At 42.1% G+C, this 17,399-nt stretch overlaps 1 pseudogene; it reads left to right on the forward strand.

The window, feature by feature from the left end:
- The first annotated feature begins 636 nt into the window (after positions 1 to 636).
- LOC139377057 (proteasome subunit beta type-11-like) lies at positions 637 to 17,362 on the forward strand (annotated as a pseudogene).
- Positions 17,363 to 17,399: the final 37 nt, after the last annotated feature.

The raw sequence follows: 17,399 nt of genomic DNA on the forward strand, positions 1-17,399 counted from the left end.
CTGTATTGGGCCATAAGCAAACAAGAAAATGCTTACCCAGAGGCAGCGCTCCTAGTGGCCAGTGATTTTAATGCAGGAAAATTGAAATCCTTTTTACCAATTTCTAGGCAACTACAAGCAAAAACTCTAGATCACCTTATCTCCACACACAGAGATGTATACAAAGTCCTCCATTGGTAAATCTGACCATAACTTTCTCCTCCTGATTCCTGCTTACAAGCAAAACAGGAAGTACCAGTGGCACACTCGATACAGAAGTGGTTCGATGAAGTGGACGGTAAGCCACAGAACTGTTTAACTAGCACAGACTGGAAAATGTTCCGGGATTCATCCAATGGCAATGAGGAATTTACCACATCAGTAACTAGCTTCATTAATAAGTGTATTGACAATGTCATCCCCACATTGACCATATGTCCATATCCCAACCAGAAGCCATAAATTACAAGCAACATCTGCACTGGGCTAAAGGCTAGAGCTGCCACTTTCAAAGAGCAGGACACTAATCCAGACGCTTATAAGAAATCCCCCTACACCCTCCAATGAAACCATCAAACAGGCAAATACAGAACCAAGATTGAATCCTACTACACCGGCTCTGACGCTCATAGGATGTGGCAGGGCTTGTAAACTATGATGGATTACAAAGGGAAGCCCAGCTGCGGGCTGCCCAGTAACGCGAGTCTACCAGATGAGCTAAATGCCTTCTATGCTCACGTTGAGGCAAGTAACACTGAACCATGCATGAGAGCACCAGCTGTTCTGGATGATTGTGTGAACACGCTCTCAGTAGCCAACGTGAGTAAGACTTATAAACAGCTTAACATTAACAAGGCTGCAGGGCCAGTGGTGGAAAAAATACCCAATTGTCATATTTGAGTAAAAGTAAAGATACCTTAATAGAAAATGACTTAAGTAAAAGTGAAAGTCACCCAGTAAAATATTATTTGATAAAAGTCTAAAAGTATTTGGTTTTAAATATAGGTAATTGCTAAAATGTAGTTAATTAAAAATATAGTTAATAGTTAATCATTTCAAATTCCTTATATTAAGCAAACCAGACGGCACCATTTTCTTGTTTAATTAATTTACGAATAGCCAGGGGCACACTCCAACACTCAGACACAATTTACAAACAAAGCATGTGTGTTTAGTGATAAGTGCGTGAATTTCACAATTTTCCTGTCTTGCTAAGCATAAAAAATGAGTACTTTTGGGTGTCAGGAAAATGTATAGAGTAAAAAGTACATAATTTTAATTAGAAATGTAGTGATGTAAAAGTTATAAATAGTAAAGTAGAGATACCCACAAAAAAAACTACTTCACTGACATTTTCAACCTCTCCCTAACTGTCTGTTTCAAGCAGTCCACCATAGTCCCTGTGCCCAAGAACACTAAGGTAACCTGTCAAAAGGACCATCACCATGTAGCACTTATGTCTGTAGCCATGAAATGCTTTGAAAGGCTGGTCATGGGTCTCATCAACACCATCTAAGACACCCTGGACCCACTCCAATTAGCATACCGCCCCATCAGATCTACACAATCTCTTTTGCACTCCACACTGCCCTTTCCCATCTAGACAAAAGGAACACCTACTTGAGAATGCTGTTCATTGAGTACAACTCAGCGTTCAACACCATAGTGCCCTCCAAGCTCATCACTAAGCTAAGGACCCTTGAATAAACACCTTCCTCTGCTACTGGATCCTGGACTTCCTGACAGGCCACCCCCAGGTGGTGAGTGTAGGCAACAACACATCCGCCACACTGATCCTGAACACAGGGGACCCTCAGGGATGCATGCTTAGTCCTCTCCTGTACTCCATGTTCACCCAAGACCGCATGGCAGCATATCTCCAACACCATCATTAAGTTTGCTGATGACACAACGGTAGTAAGCCTGATCACGTATGACGATGAGACAGCCTACAGGGAGGAGTTCAGAGACCTGGTAGTGTGGTGCTAGGACAACAACTTCTCCCTCAATGTCAGCAAGACAAAGGACCTGATAGTGGACTACAGTAAACGGAGGGCCGAGCACGCCCCCATTCACAACGACAAGGCTGTAGTGGAGCAAGTTGGAGCTTCAAGATCCTCTGTGTCCACATCACTAAGAACCTATCACGGTCCAAACACACCAACACAGTTTAAGAGGACACGACAACACCTTTTCCCCCTATAGACACTACCTTTCAAAAGTTTGGGGTCACTTAGAAATGTCCATGTTTTTTAAAGAAAAGCAAATGTTTTGTCCATTAAAATTACATCAAATTGATCAAAAATACAGTGTAGACATGGTTAATGTTGTACATTACATTGCAGCTGGAAAAGGCAGATTTTTTTATGGAATATCTACATAGGCGTACAGAGGCCCGTTATCAGCAACCATCACTCCTGTGTTCCAATGGCACGTTGTGTTAGCTAATCCAATTTTAAAAGGCTAATTGATCATTAAATAACCCTTTTGCGATAATGTTAGCACAGCTAAAAACTGTTGTCCTGAATAAAGAAGCAATTCAACTGGCCTTCTTTAGACTAGTTGAGTATCTGGAGCATCAGCATTTGTGGGTTCGATTACAGGCTAGAAATGGCCAGAAACAAAGAACTTTCTTCTGAAATTCCTTAGTCTATTTTTGTTCTGAGAAATGGGAGGCCCCGGTGCACAACTGAGCAAGAGGACAAGTACATTTGAGTGTCTAGTTTGAGAAACAGACCCCTAACAAGTCCTCAACTGGCAGCTTCATTAAATAGTACCCGCAAAACACCAGTCTCAACATCAACAGTGAAGAGGCGACTGCGGGATGCTGGCCTTCTAGGCAGAGTTGCAAAGAAAAATACATATCTCAGACTGGCTAATAAAAAGAAAAGATTAAGATTTGCAAAATGACACAGACACTGGACAGAGGAACTCTGTCTAGAAGTCCAGCATCCCGGAGTCGCCTCTTCACTGTTGACGTTGAGACTGGTGTTTTGCGGGTACTATTAAATGAAGCTGCCAGTTGAGGACTTGTGAGGCGTACGTTTCTCAAACTAGACACCCTAATGTTCTTTTGCTCTTGCTCAGCACCAAAAATATTCAATAAATATTGTATTCTGTCTCTGTTGTCATTCAGTTAAGCCTGTACTTGATTGAAGTGCCACGTGCAACTACTTCGAAGTTTGTAATTGTCACGCCCTGACCTTAGTTTGCTTTGTATGTTTATAGGTTTTGTTTGGTCAGGGTGTGATCTGAGTGGGCATTCTATGTTGTATGTCTAGTTTGTCTGTTTCTGTGTTTGGCCTGATATGGTTCTCAATCAGAGGCAGGTGTTAGTCGTTGTCTCTGATTGGGAACCATATTTAGGTAGCCTGTTTTGTCATTGTGGGTTGTGGGTGATTGTCTATGTGTAGTGTTTGTGTCAGCACATTTCGTATATAGCGTCATGGTCGTTGTTCATTCATTTATTGTTTTGTTCAGTTTACTTTGTGTTCTCGTCATCCATTAAAATGATGCATTCACACCACACTGCGCTTTGGTCCGCTTCTTATAACGATCGTGACAGTAATTGTCTGATGCGCATTTTAAGACAGAGGTCTAAGTTCAACCCTTTTTCTAATGTTCGCAACAATGTGTTGCTGTTGTTGTAGGTGCAGAAATGTAATAATTGTCATGTGAAAAGAAAACAAACTTGGCCCCGGACCCTAGATGAGCTGTCAAGGACCCTGAATAATTCAATCAAATGTTATTTGTCACATGTGTTGACTAACAGTGAATTTCTTACTTATGGGCCCTTCCCAACAATGTAATATTTGTAATATGAAAAAGTAAACAATCTAGGCCCCAGCCCCTAAATCAGTTGTCAAGGACCCTGAGAAATCAAATCTTATTTGTCACATGCTTCGTAAACAACATGTGTAGACTAACAGTGAAATGCTCACTTACGGGTCCTTCCCAACAATGCAGAGAGATAAATAGCAAAATAATAGCAAAAATAATAACACTAAATAAATCCACAATTCGTAACGATAACTTGGCTGTATACACATGTACCAGTACCGAGACGATGTGCAGGGGTGTCATGGAAATTCTTACACAGGGACACTCAAAGTCAATCTTTATGAATGATTGTTTATTGTCAGCGCACCTGAGAGGTTCCAACCAACTCAATGCACAATAGTACACATGTCAATCAGGAGCTCTCCCTGAGCAGTCCCAGCAGTTGTCTTATATACGGCTATACACAGACAAGTTATATTTGCATGATTTAGCATAATTAATTAATCATTACCGTTTTGTTTCATTCATGTGACCGACCAATACGGTTTCATAACATGTAACAGACCAATACCTCACGAGGCTTCTTCTCTTTAAGCTGAGACCTTGAAACTGAGATATCTTTAGTTCATTCTCAAATCAAGGTCTGGGCGTACTGCCAAATTGCAGATACTGATAAGGTCAAGCGTGTATCTCTTGGCTCCACAATGTCTGTGTGCCAGTCAATGTGTCTCTGTGATCTTGTCAAGATAGGATGGATTTGATATATGCCTGTTGATGTGAGGATTTGTTTAGGTTCTGAGTTTGAGAAAATAACATAGTTTAGGAGCCAAAGCTGAACGATAAATTATGGCCAATGCTGTCTGGCTATGTGTGTCTTTGCTACAAAGGATCTCAGTTGCAATGTGTAAGGGACTCTCAGAGAATTCATTTATAGACACTGAATTGATTTGGGAGTCACAGGGTTGTGATGGAGCTCATATACAGTGCCTTGCGAAAGTATTCGGCCCCCTTGAACTTTGCGACCTTTTGCCACATTTCAGGCTTCAAACATAAAGATATAAAACTGTATTTTTTTGTGAAGAATCAACAACAAGTAGGACACAATCATGAAGTGGAACGACATTTATTGGATATTTCAAACTTTTTTAACAAATCAAAAACTGAAAAATTGGGCGTGCAAAATTATTCAGCCCCCTTAAGTTAATACTTTGTAGCGCCACCTTTTGCTGCGATTACAGCTGTAAGTCGCTTGGGATATGTCTCTATCAGTTTTGCACATCGAGAGACTGAATTTTTTTCCCATTCCTCCTTGCAAAACAGCTCGAGCTCAGTGAGGTTGGATGGAGAGCATTTGTGAACAGCAGTTTTCAGTTCTTTCCACAGATTCTCGATTGGATTCAGGTCTGGACTTTGACTTGGCCATTCTAACACCTGGATATGTTTATTTTTGAACCATTCCATTGTAGATTTTGCTTTATGTTTTGGATCATTGTCTTGTTGGAAGACAAATCTCCATCCCAGTCTCAGGTCTTTTGCAGACTCCATCAGGTTTTCTTCCAGAATGGTCCTGTATTTGGCTCCATCCATCTTCCCATCAATTTTAACCATCTTCCCTGTCCCTGCTGAAGAAAAGCAGGCCCAAACCATGATGCGGCCACCACCATGTTTGACAGTGGGGATGGTGTGTTCAGCTGTGTTGCTTTTACGCCAAACATAACGTTTTGCATTGTTGCCAAAAAGTTCAATTTTGGTTTCATCTGACCAGAGCACCTTCTTCCACATGTTTGGTGTGTCTCCCAGGTGGCTTGTGGCAAACTTTAAACGACACTTTTTATGGATATCTTTAAGAAATGGCTTTCTTCTTGCCACTCTTCCATAAAGGCCAGATTTGTGCAATATACGACTGATTGTTGTCCTATGGACAGAGTCTCCCACCTCAGCTGTAGATCTCTGCAGTTCATCCAGAGTGATCATGGGCCTCTTGGCTGCATCTCTGATCAGTCTTCTCCTTGTATGAGCTGAAAGTTTAGAGGGATGGCCAGGTCTTGGTAGATTTGCAGTGGTCTGATACTCCTTCCATTTCAATATTATCGCTTGCACAGTGCTCCTTGGGATGTTTAAAGCTTGGGAAATCTTTTTGTATCCAAATTCGGCTTTAAACTTCTTCACAACAGTATCTCGGACCTGCCTGGTGTGTTCCTTGTTCTTCATGATGCTCTCTGCGCTTTTGATGGACCTCTGAGACTATCACAGTGCAGGTGCATTTATACGGAGACTTGATTACACACAGGTGGATTGTATTTATCATCATTAGTCATTTAGGTCAACATTGGATCATTCAGAGATCCTCACTGAACTTCTGGAGAGAGTTTGCTGCACTGAAAGTAAAGGGGCTGAATAATTTTGCACGCCCAATTTTTCAGTTTTTGATTTGTTAAAAAAGTTTAAAATATCAAATACATTTCGTTCCACTTCATGATTGTGTCCCACTTGCTGTTGATTCTTCACAAAAAAATACAGTTTTATATCTTTATGTTTGAAGCCTGAAATGTGGCAAAAGGTCGCAAAGTTCAAGGGGGCCGAATACTTTCGCAAGGCACTGTAATTAAAGACGGACTTTATGACAACTCTGACTTGTGTGTGGTTTGCTCTCATGATTTGGTAACTACAAGAAATTTCCACGACAGCAGTCATATGGCTTGGGGGTAGAAGCTGTACAGGTCTTGTTCCAGACTTGGTACATCTGTACCGCTTGCCGTGCGGTAGCAGAGGGAACTGTCTATGACTGTGGTGGCAATAGTCTGACAATTTTTAGGGTGTTCCTCTGACAACACCTGGAATAGAGGTCCTGGATGTCAGGAAGCTCGGCCCCAGTGATATACTGGGCCGTACTCATTAACCTCTGTAGCGTCTTGCGGTCGGATGCCAAGCAGTTGCCATACATAATCATACTGCAGTTGCAGTTGCGGTGATGCTGCCAGTCAAGATGCTCTCAGTGCAGCTGTAGTACTTTTTGAGGATCTGAGGGTGCATGTCAAATCTTTTCAGCCTTCTAAGCGTGAAAAGACTTTGTCGTGCTTTCTTCATGACTGTGTTGGTGTGTGGTTCATGTTAATTCCTTAGTGATGTGGACACAAAGGAACTTGAAGCTCTCAACCCGCTCCACTGAGGGAGATGTTGTTGTCCTGGCACCACACTACCAGATCACTGACATCCTCCCTATAGGCTGTCTCATCATCCTCTGTGATCAGGCCTACCACCGTAGTGTTGTCAGCAAAATAAATGATTGGGTTTTAAGTTGTGCGCAGCCACTCAGTCGTAGGTGAACAGGGAGTACTGGAGGGGACTAAGCACACATCCTTGAGGGGTCCCCGTGTTGAGGATCAGAGTGGCCGATGTGTTGTTGCCTACCCTCACCACCAAGGAGCAGCCCATCAGGAAGTCCAGGATCCAGTTGCAGAGGGAGGTGTTCAGTCACAGGGTCCTGAGCTTAGTGATGAGCTTCAAGATCACTACGGTGTTCCACACTGTCAATAAACAGCACTATCACATAGGTGTCCCTCTTGTCCAGGTGGGGGATGACAGTGTGGAGTATGGTGGAAAAATTACAAGATTATGTTATAATACTGTTTCTGCATCAACTAAGGTTTGATGAGTACTCTCTCATCTGTGTCTGTGGGACTGAGTTGGGCCTCTGGGGCTTCGGCGCTGGCAATTGATGTATGATTGGGTTGGTGATAGAACCTACCATAGACTGAGTTGGTGTGTGTGACCCGAGACAGAGATAGCCTGTTGGAGTAGAACAAACCCCTCTTTGTTTCTAATCAGCCTTGCATCTGGGAAACTAAGCTGGGTTGGTGGTAAAACAACACCGGGTGCAGTTAACCACAAGATGAACCCAAGGTGGCTTATATGATGCCCTGATCTGCACGGGAGGTGTGGGACCAGCCATGACTAAGCCGTTTCTAGGTTTACTATATGTTTTTTCATTAGCGGGGAGCTCTCGGTCCAACACTCAAGAGTGTTGACCGAGATTCATTACTGCAATAATGAGTCAATATTAAATAAAGATGATTGATTGAAGAAATTACAAAGTCTCTCTCACTTGTTTAGAGTATTCCACAACAATATTTGGCGACAAGGAGAGAATGATAATCTTAATTTAACTGTGCAACAGGAGTTGCATTAGATGCAGCCGGGAAAGCCATACTCCACTAGACGGAGCAGACTGGATCCCCGCCTGTCTGGGAGCGTCAGTGGAATGGATACGTAATTTCAAACAGAGACAGAGAAATAGGGTGAGACTGACGTTTCTTGGAAACAATTATTAATTGTATTTAAAAAAAAATAATTGGGTTCTGAGTGAACTGCCATCTGACATTTAACATCCAAAGCTGTGTGGACCGGATGTATAACTAGAACCTGTGGGCAGATGACATCCAAAGCTGTGTGTACCGGATGTATAACTAGACCTTGTGAGGACTAGTTAAGGCCTAAAAGAGAAAGTCCTGTGTGGGCTAGAGACCTGTATGGACTCAAAAGCACTACAGAGATATTAGAGAATGCATTACAATGATATTCTATAAGATAATAAGGTGCACCTGTATTTGTTTTGAACCAAACCCCATTTTAGAAATAAGAGATACGGAGTCCTGAAGGCACTGCCATTTTAAGGTTATGATATCCTGATAGTATTGTCATGATAAATAGGAAGTCGTGATCATACTGTCCTGAATTAAGAAATTATTTGGAGTCCTACATGGTATGGTCGTGATGCATTGCAGTACCATGGGTTAGTATTGTAAGATGCAAATGTATGAGTTGCTTATCCCAGAAAGTTACCCCGAGATAGAAACTAGAAAATATTCCTGCAGGTTATAAAAATATTGTAAAAAAACAACTAATTGATTAAGTGTGTTTTGGGAACAGTACTGTGTAAATTGTGATATGAGAGTTGTGTGAGTGTGGAAATAAGTGTGAATCTGAAGTTTGGAAAATAAGATATAGAAATGTGTATAATAAGCTGATTTGAATTTGGATAATTAGTTTCAATATATAATGTTATCTTGGGGTTCCATCCATCACTGCCATCATAGAATATCACAGGGTTTTATGGAGCGCGGGATGTTTATTTTATATGTATGGGAAGTAGTGGTAATTATATAGGTTTTTCTGAGAGGCCAAGGAGTCCTTGATGTCCGGGAAACCAATGTTTTTGGGGTTCCGCCTGGAGTGTGTTTGCAGAGCTGCTTGGTGGCGGCGGAGAGTCGTTGAAAACGCACATGGAGTGGTTGATGCGAGTACCTAAGAATTTCTAACGTTATATATGGATTCTGTGAAGATATGAAAACATGATGAATTGTATGTGTGTATAATCGATTACTAGAGATTTGATAAAGTAATGGTGGGAATAATTATGATATGCAACTTAAACAACCCATACGTAGACATACGTAAGGGGTGTACAAAGTTTTCTGAAAGGTTCAGAGTGTTCTCTTTATGGATCATTTGATAGAGATCAGGTTCAAGCATTATATGACTGTCTACAGGATCTGGGAGGTAAAGGTTGGCGTATGTCCACTTTTGGTACAAATATCGGGAATTGACTTGCCCAATGACATTATAAAGTTTATGGGATTTTCTCAGTCCGGGTAATACTGTACATTTAAAGAAAACTGCCCATAAGGCCTGATTTGACGAATAAACCCTTTTTCCATACAGTTGGAGCGAATTAAGACGGAATGTAATGACGTTTAAAAAATGATTTAGGTTTTTCCATCAAATGAACAATCATTGTGGAGCAAATGTGATGTAATAAAGGAATTTCATTATGTCACAAGTGAAAATATAATCTGCTTTTATTGACCTCACCAAATCAATGGAAACTCGATGACCGCTAAATCCCCTTTGCGCATGTTAAATCTTTGCAAAGAAAGACTTTTCTGGTAATTATGTCATTATTACGTGCCAGACGTTAAGACCACAGACCATTATAATTGGGTTATTTGCAGGATTTACTTGTCATTTCAATAGCATTGGGTCTATGGTACTGACAGAAATCTGGGTTTCTGATTGTAATTCAACTATTGCCAATGTTTGCTTAGCTAGAAACAGCAGCCAGTGTTTATTTTAAGATGTAAACTGAACGATTTGGCAGCTTGTTTAGTTCAAATTGAAAGGTTAATTTATTCAACATGAATAGCGAGGCGATTTCGAGGTAATACGTTTTTGTATTTGGTATTTTATTAGGATCCCCATTAGCTGTTGCAAAAGCAGCAGCTACTCTTCCTGGGGTTCACACAGAACATGAAACATAATACAGAATGACATAATACAGAACATCAAGAACAAGAACAGCTCAAGGATAGAACTACATACATTTTTAAAAAGGCACACGTAGCCTACATATCAATTCATACACACACTATCTGGTCAAATAGGGGAAAGGAGTTGTGCCGCGAGGTGTGGCTTAATCTGTTTTTTTGAAACCAGGTTTGCTGTTTATTTGAGCAATATGAGATGGAAGGAAGTTCCATGCAATAAGGGCTCTATATAATATTGTATGTTTTCTTGAATTTGTTCTGGATTTGGGGACTATGAAAAGACCCCTGGTGGCATGTCTGGTGGGATAAGTGTGTGTGTCAGAGCTGTGTGTCAGTTGACTATGAAAACAATTAGGGATTTTCAACACTTTAATGTTTCTTTTAAAAATAAGAAGTGAGGCCGTCAGTCTCTTAGCCAAGAGAGAATGGCATGCATAATATTTATATCAGCCCTCTGATTACAATTAAGAGCAAAACGTGCCGCTCCGTTCTGGGCCAGCTGCAGCTTAACTAGGTTTTTATTTTTTTCTTCACTTTATTTAACCAGGTAGGCCAGTTGAGAACAAGTTCTCATTTACAACTGCCACCTGGCCAAGATAAAGCAAAGCAGTGCGACAAAAACAACAACACAGAGTTACACATGGGATAAACAAACGTACAGTCAAAAACGCAATAGAAAAATCTGTTTACAGTGTGTGCAAATGGCGTGAGGTGGTAAGGCAATAAATAGACCATAGTGACGAGGCAATTACAATTGAGCAATTAACACTGGAGTGATAGATGTGCAGATGACAAATGAGTAGCGAGGGCCAGCCAACGAGAGCATACAGGTCGCAGTGGTGGGTAGTATCTGGGGCTTTGGTGACAAAGCGGACGGCACTGTGATAGACTGCATCCAATTTGCTGAGTAGAGTGTTGGAGGCTATTTTGTAAATTACATCGCCGAAGTCAAGGATCGGTAGGGTAGTCAGTTTTACGAGGGTATGTTTGGCAGCATGAGTGAAGGAGGTTTTGTTGCGAAATAGGAAGCTGATTCTAGATTCAATTTTGGATTGGAGATGCTTAAAATATGATTCTGGAAGGAGATTTTACAGTCTAGCCAGACACATATGTATTTGTAGCTGTCCACATATTCTAAGTCAGAACAGTCCAGAGTAGTGATGCTAGTCAGGCGGGTGGGTGCGTATAGCGATCGGTTGAAGAGCATGCATTTAGTTTTACTAGCGTTTAAGAACAGTTGGAGGCCACAGAAGGAGTGTTGTATGGCATTGAAGTTCGTTTTGAGGTTTGTTAACACAGTGTCCAAAGAAGGGCCAGATGTATACAGAATGGAGTCGTCTGCGTAGAGGTGGATCAAAGAATCACCCGCAGAAAGAGCGACATCATTGATATATACAGAGAAAAGAGTCGGCCCGAGAATTTAACCCTGTGGCACCCCCAAAGAGACTGCCAGAGATCCGGACAACAGGCCCTCCGATTTGACACACTGAACTCTATCTGAGAAGTAGCTAGTGAACCAGGCGAGGAAGTTATTAGAGAAACCAAGGTTGTTGAGTCTGCCGATAAGAATACAGTGATTGACAGAGTCGAAAGCCTTGGCCAGGTTGATGAAGATGGCTGCACAGTACTGTCTTTTATCGATGGCGGTTATGATATCGTTTAGGACCTTGAGCGTGGCTGAGGTGCACCCGTGACCAGCTCGGAAACCAGATTGCGTAGCGGAGAAGGTACGATAGGATTCAAAATGGTTGGTGATCTGTTTGTTCACAAGGCTTTCGAAGACTTTATAAAGGCAGGGCAGGATGTATATAGGTCTGTAACCGTTTGGGTGTAGTGTCTCCCCCTTTGAAGAGGGGGATGACCGCAGGCGCTTTCCAATCTTTAGGATTCTCTGACGATACGAAGAGAGGTTGAACAGACTAGTAATAGGGGCTGCGACAATGGCGGCGGATAATTTTAGGAAGAGAGGGTCCAGATAGTCTAGCCAAGCGGATTTGTAGGGATCCAGATTTTGCAGCTGATGAAGACATTGATAAGGAGGATTGATGTCAACTTGGTGAGGGTTGACAGTATGTGAATGGTAATGTGTTGTTAGTGGTTTTTTTGGATGACACTCTAATTATGCCATGTTTTAATAAATTGAAGAAGCTGAGGTTTCAACAGAAATGATGAGTAGAGGGATTAAGCCTTGAGATTGAAAAATAGATTAGCTGCGGTTGAAAGCAAGCGGGCTGTAAGGGACGCAGTGGGACATTTGGAGCAGAGGTATGAGACCGAGGTAAAGTTGGTTTTATATTCACACAACATAGACATTCAACAGACATTCATCATTTACAAGGCACAACAGTCATTTATTTACACGTCTCTAATTTAACAGCAAAGAGTCCCCTTCCAATCATTTTCTATTTTGGCTTTGTTGAAGTCCTTCTTTGTCATTCCAAGACAAGCTGAATGGTACCATCTCCCGAGGAAATAGATTCAACTGTTCAACACTTACAGTCAAATGTTTAATACACATTCTGGAAAGTCTATAGATCCAGTGGTCAGTGGTCACTTTATTAGGTACAACCCCCTTTGCATCTGGAACAGTGTGAATTCAAAACTGTTGATGAACCTGGGAAAGGAGATAAACATCATGACCTCTCCTATACCCCCCCCCCCCCCCCCCCCCACGTTTTATTATTGCATTATGATACAAAAAGCGGCATTGGTGTGCTTTAGGACCATGCAGCCTCAGAGCGGTTGAGTTGAGTTAATAAGTAACAAACCCCTTTGTTATGGCAAGCCTAAATAAGATCAGGAGTAGAAATGTGCTTAAGAAGCCACAAAATAAGTTGCATGTACTCACTCTGTGTGCAATACTAGTGTTTAGCAGGATTTTTGAATGACTACCTCATCTCTGTACCCCACACAATTATCTGTAAGGTCCCTTAATCGAGCAGTGAATTTCATACAGACTCAACCATAAAGATCAGGGAGGTTTCCTAATGCCTTGCAAAGAAGGGCACCTATTGGTAGATGGTGTATTCATACACCCAGTCACTACAAAGATACAGGCGTCCTTGCCAGAAAGGAAGGAAACCACTCAGGGATTTCACCATGAGGTAAATTGTGACTTTAAAACAGTTACAGAGTTTAATTGATGTGATATGAGAAAACTGAGGCTGGATCAACAACATTGTATTTACTCTACAATACTAACCTAATTGACAGAGTGAAAAGAAGTAAGCCTGTACAGAATACAAATATTCCAAAACATGCATCCTGTTTGCAATAAGACACTAAAGTAAAACTGCAAAAAATGTGGCAAAGTAAATCACTTTATGTCCTGAATACAAAGCATTATGTTTGGGGCAAATCAAACACAACACATCACTGAGTACCACTCTTTATAGTTTCAAGCATGGCTGCATCATGTTATGGGTATGCTTGTCATCGGCAAGGATTAGAGTGTTTTTTAAATAATAAAAATAAACGGAATAGAGCTAAGCACAGGCAAAATTCAAGAGGAAAACCTGGTTCAAACATGGAAAAACCAGCGAGATGTATACTGAACAAAAATATAAACACAACATGCAAAAATGTATACGATTTTACTGAGTTACAGTTCATACTGTATAAGGAAATCAGTCAATTTAAATGAATGAATTAGGCCCTAATCTATGGATTTCAAATGACTGGGCAGGGGTGCAGCCATTGGTGGTCCTGGGAGGGCCACTTGGCAGCCAGTCCTACCCACTGGGGAGGGAAAGCCAATCAAAATGAGTTTTTCCCCACAAAAGGGCTTCATTATAGACAGAAATACTCTTCCGACAGAAAGACAACATTTGAGAGAAATAAGCTTTTTGTGCTTAAGGAACATTTCTGGGATTTTTTATTTCAGCTCATGAAACATGGGACCAACACTTTACATGTTGCGTTTATATTTTTGTTCAATATATATTATCCATGTCCTGGTTCACCCATGACTCGAATAAACATGGACAATTACAGTTCTTCAGGCACTGTTGATTGGATAGTCTCGAGCGGAGCTCGTCCAGTTTGTTCCCTAGTGATTGAATGTTCGCCAATAGAACGGAGGGTAGAGACGGTTTATTTGATTGTCAGGATGACGGCTTGTTTGCCTCTCTTGCACTGTCACTTCCTCTTTCTGCTGATTCAGCAGAATAGACCCTGTAAGTTAGTGTTTGTAGAGTCGCTTCTCTGCATCATATTACTCACCATCAAAACAGAAGCACTATCATATATCGCCAAATCAAGCGAAATGCTTGTAAAAACAGAGTCTCTCTGTGTGTGTGTTTATGTCAGTCCCCTATATAAAAATACTTCAACTTCACTGTCATTGTATTTGGGGAGAGTCAATACTAAGCAAGACTGTCATGGATTCCACTGGGAGAAAAATAGAACAATCCTATGGACAGTTTCTCTGGATTATGGGTTTCTCTGAGCTGTTCAATTCTACCGCCTCTCCCTGTTAAGAGATTGCACTGAGCATCAACCTTTTACTCAAACTCAAGGGGCAGCGAATCTGTTTTGTCGGGACATTGAGTCTGTTTTGTGATCAACGTTTATTGCACTGATGTCAACCACAATCCGTCAGCCAGAGACAATCCCAATGTCTTTACAAGACGTCTGTAGCTTTCAGGACACCCCTATGTCTCACAGGTGGAACACTCCTGCCTCACTCTCTAGACCTATGGGAGATACCACTCCTCTCCTGGACATGGTTGATGGAAAGGAGCCTTGGTTGGGGTGGATTTAAATCTGAGAGAGGTGGAGGGGTCCCTCTGCATTCTTTCATACCTACCCCTCAGAGCTCTGTTCCTTTCTGCTGTGACAACAGACACTCGTCCCTTTCCTCCCTGTCCACCTCTCCATCACCGCCCACCCACCGCCCATTCCCTTTGTCTCACGGAACCACTACCCTGGCCTTTGTGTTCCAAGGAGGTGTTATAGCAGCAGCAGACACACGTGCCAGCTGCTCAGGGCTTGTCTCCTGTCCCTCTGTCCAGAAGATACTGCCCATCCACTCCCATTTACTGGTCACCACTTCAGGCAGTGGTGCAGACTGCATGCCATTGGAGAGAATCCTGGCTAGAGAGATCCGCCCTTTACCAGCTACGCCACGGCTGCCGCTTGTCAATCACTAGCTCTGCCAAGCTCCTCTCTCATATATTGGAACCATTTAAGGGGACTGGTGTGTGTGGCAGCCATTCTATCTGGCTCGGGTGTAGAGGAGATTAGGGTGTAGAAATTCAGATAACAAAAAGTTGATAGGATAGGATCAGGCAGAGACAGCATCTCTCCAGCAAAAGTACCCCTTGAAGAGACAGGAATGTCTGCAAGTGATTATTGTAGTCAGGATGACTTGACTGGCAGGGCCAGTGACAGAACAAGACATGCAGTAACTGACGGGAACCTGACAATATCCCTTGCCAGTGATCGTTGTGGCCCAAAGCTCTTCTATGTGTGCAGTGACGGCACCCGTCTGCAGGGAGAGTTTTTCTCAGTGGGCTCAGGTTCGCCCTATGCCTATGCAGTACTGGATGGAGGGGTCCGGTGGAGCCTGAGGGAGGATGAGGCAATCTCATTGGCCAGAGAAATTGTGTACAGGGCCACACACAGGGATGCATATTCAGGGAACTGTGTGGACCTCTTTCACATCACTGCCCAAGGATATAGCCACAGAGACAGGGAGGATTTGAGAGAGGAGTACCACAGAGAGAAGGGAGAGGGTGCTGAAGATGGTGAAAGAATGAATGAAAGGAGGAGAGGGAGGGAAAAAGGACATTTGAATAGGGAAAGATGCATGGGGAAAGGGAGAGATTAGGGCTGGGGAGAGCGTTGCCTGACAGACTGTGATACCTTTTGGTTGTTGTTTGGAACATTTCCTCTCACAAGCTCTTACAAGCCAGAATGTTGAATCAAAGGTCCTTTCAACTTACTCTACCAGTTGTCTGTGCGGTGGGTAGGAATTTGAGAAAAGATATCCACAGGAAAGTATTATTACATCGACTTACCAAACACGGGTACTTACCGTTGAGATTTCGAGCACCTGGCACATGCACAAAACAATGTAAAACACCTACATTACTTCAGTTAGTACGCATGCATTGCTTGCATGTCCTTCCATCTTAGATGCCTTAGATGATGAGCAAAGAAATTGTGATAGTCACACACGGAGACCCGTGTTTTGAAGTCGGTTTAATAATACTTTTCTGTAGATTTCTACTCACAAAAGGACAAAGTCAGTGTAGAGTAAGTTCAAATGAAATTTGATTCAACATTCGTGACAGATAAGGGATGTCAAAAACAAATGAACCTGGGTCAGCATTGGAAAGTCAGGGCTAGGGAGAGGGTAGGAGTAGATTAGGGAAAAGAATTTGTGACAAAGGAGGATCAAAAAGATGGATGATAGCACATTTATAAAAAAAAAACAGACCTTATTTACATAAGTATTCAGACTCTTTGCTTTGAGAATTGAGCTCAGGTGCATCCTGTTTCCATTGATCATCCTTGATGTTTCTAAAATTTGATTAGAGTCCACCTGTGGTAAATTCAAATGATTGGACATGACTTGGAAAGGCCCACACCTGTCTATATAAGGTCCCACAGTTGACAGTGCATGTAGAAGGAATTGTCCATAAGGAATTTACCCTAAGCACACAGCCAAGACAATGCAGGAGTGGCTTTGGGAATAGTCTCTGAATGTCCTTGGGTGGCCCAGCCAGAGCCCGGACTTGAACCCGATCTGAAATCCTCTGGAGAGACCTGAAAATAGCTCTGCAGAGCTTGAGAGTAACTGCAGAGACGAATGGGAGAAACTCCCCAATATAGGTGTGCCAAGCTTGTAGCGTCATACCCCAAAAGACTCAAGGCTGTAATCGCTGCCAAAGGTGCTTCAACAAAGTACTGAGTAAAGGGTCTGAATTCTTATGAAAATGTGATATTTCTGTTTTTATTTGCTTTGTCATTATGGTGTATCGTGTGTAGATTGATGAGGAAAAACAATTCAATCCGTTTTAGAATAAGTCTGTAACGTATCAAAATGTGGAAAAAGCGAAGGTGTCTGAATAGTTTCCGAATGCACTGTATATCTTACCTTTTCAGCAGAAGAAAATGCTAATTCTGTGTCGGTTTTGAATCCCTTCAACTCCTTTCGTTCTCTCCACTGTTTGAGCGCAAATCCAAGGTTTACTCTCGTCTTGGCCCGGGTTCTATCGCTTTCCCTTTTTGCCTGTCTGCTCTCCAAATTTCTAGGTTTCTTTAGCTTAGATTGAGGAGTAGTTGCTGCTAGGTCAGGTTATTTGCCCCTCG

This window comes from Oncorhynchus clarkii, chromosome 20, assembly GCF_045791955.1.
Source record: "Oncorhynchus clarkii lewisi isolate Uvic-CL-2024 chromosome 20, UVic_Ocla_1.0, whole genome shotgun sequence".
Lineage (NCBI taxonomy): Eukaryota > Metazoa > Chordata > Actinopteri > Salmoniformes > Salmonidae > Oncorhynchus > Oncorhynchus clarkii.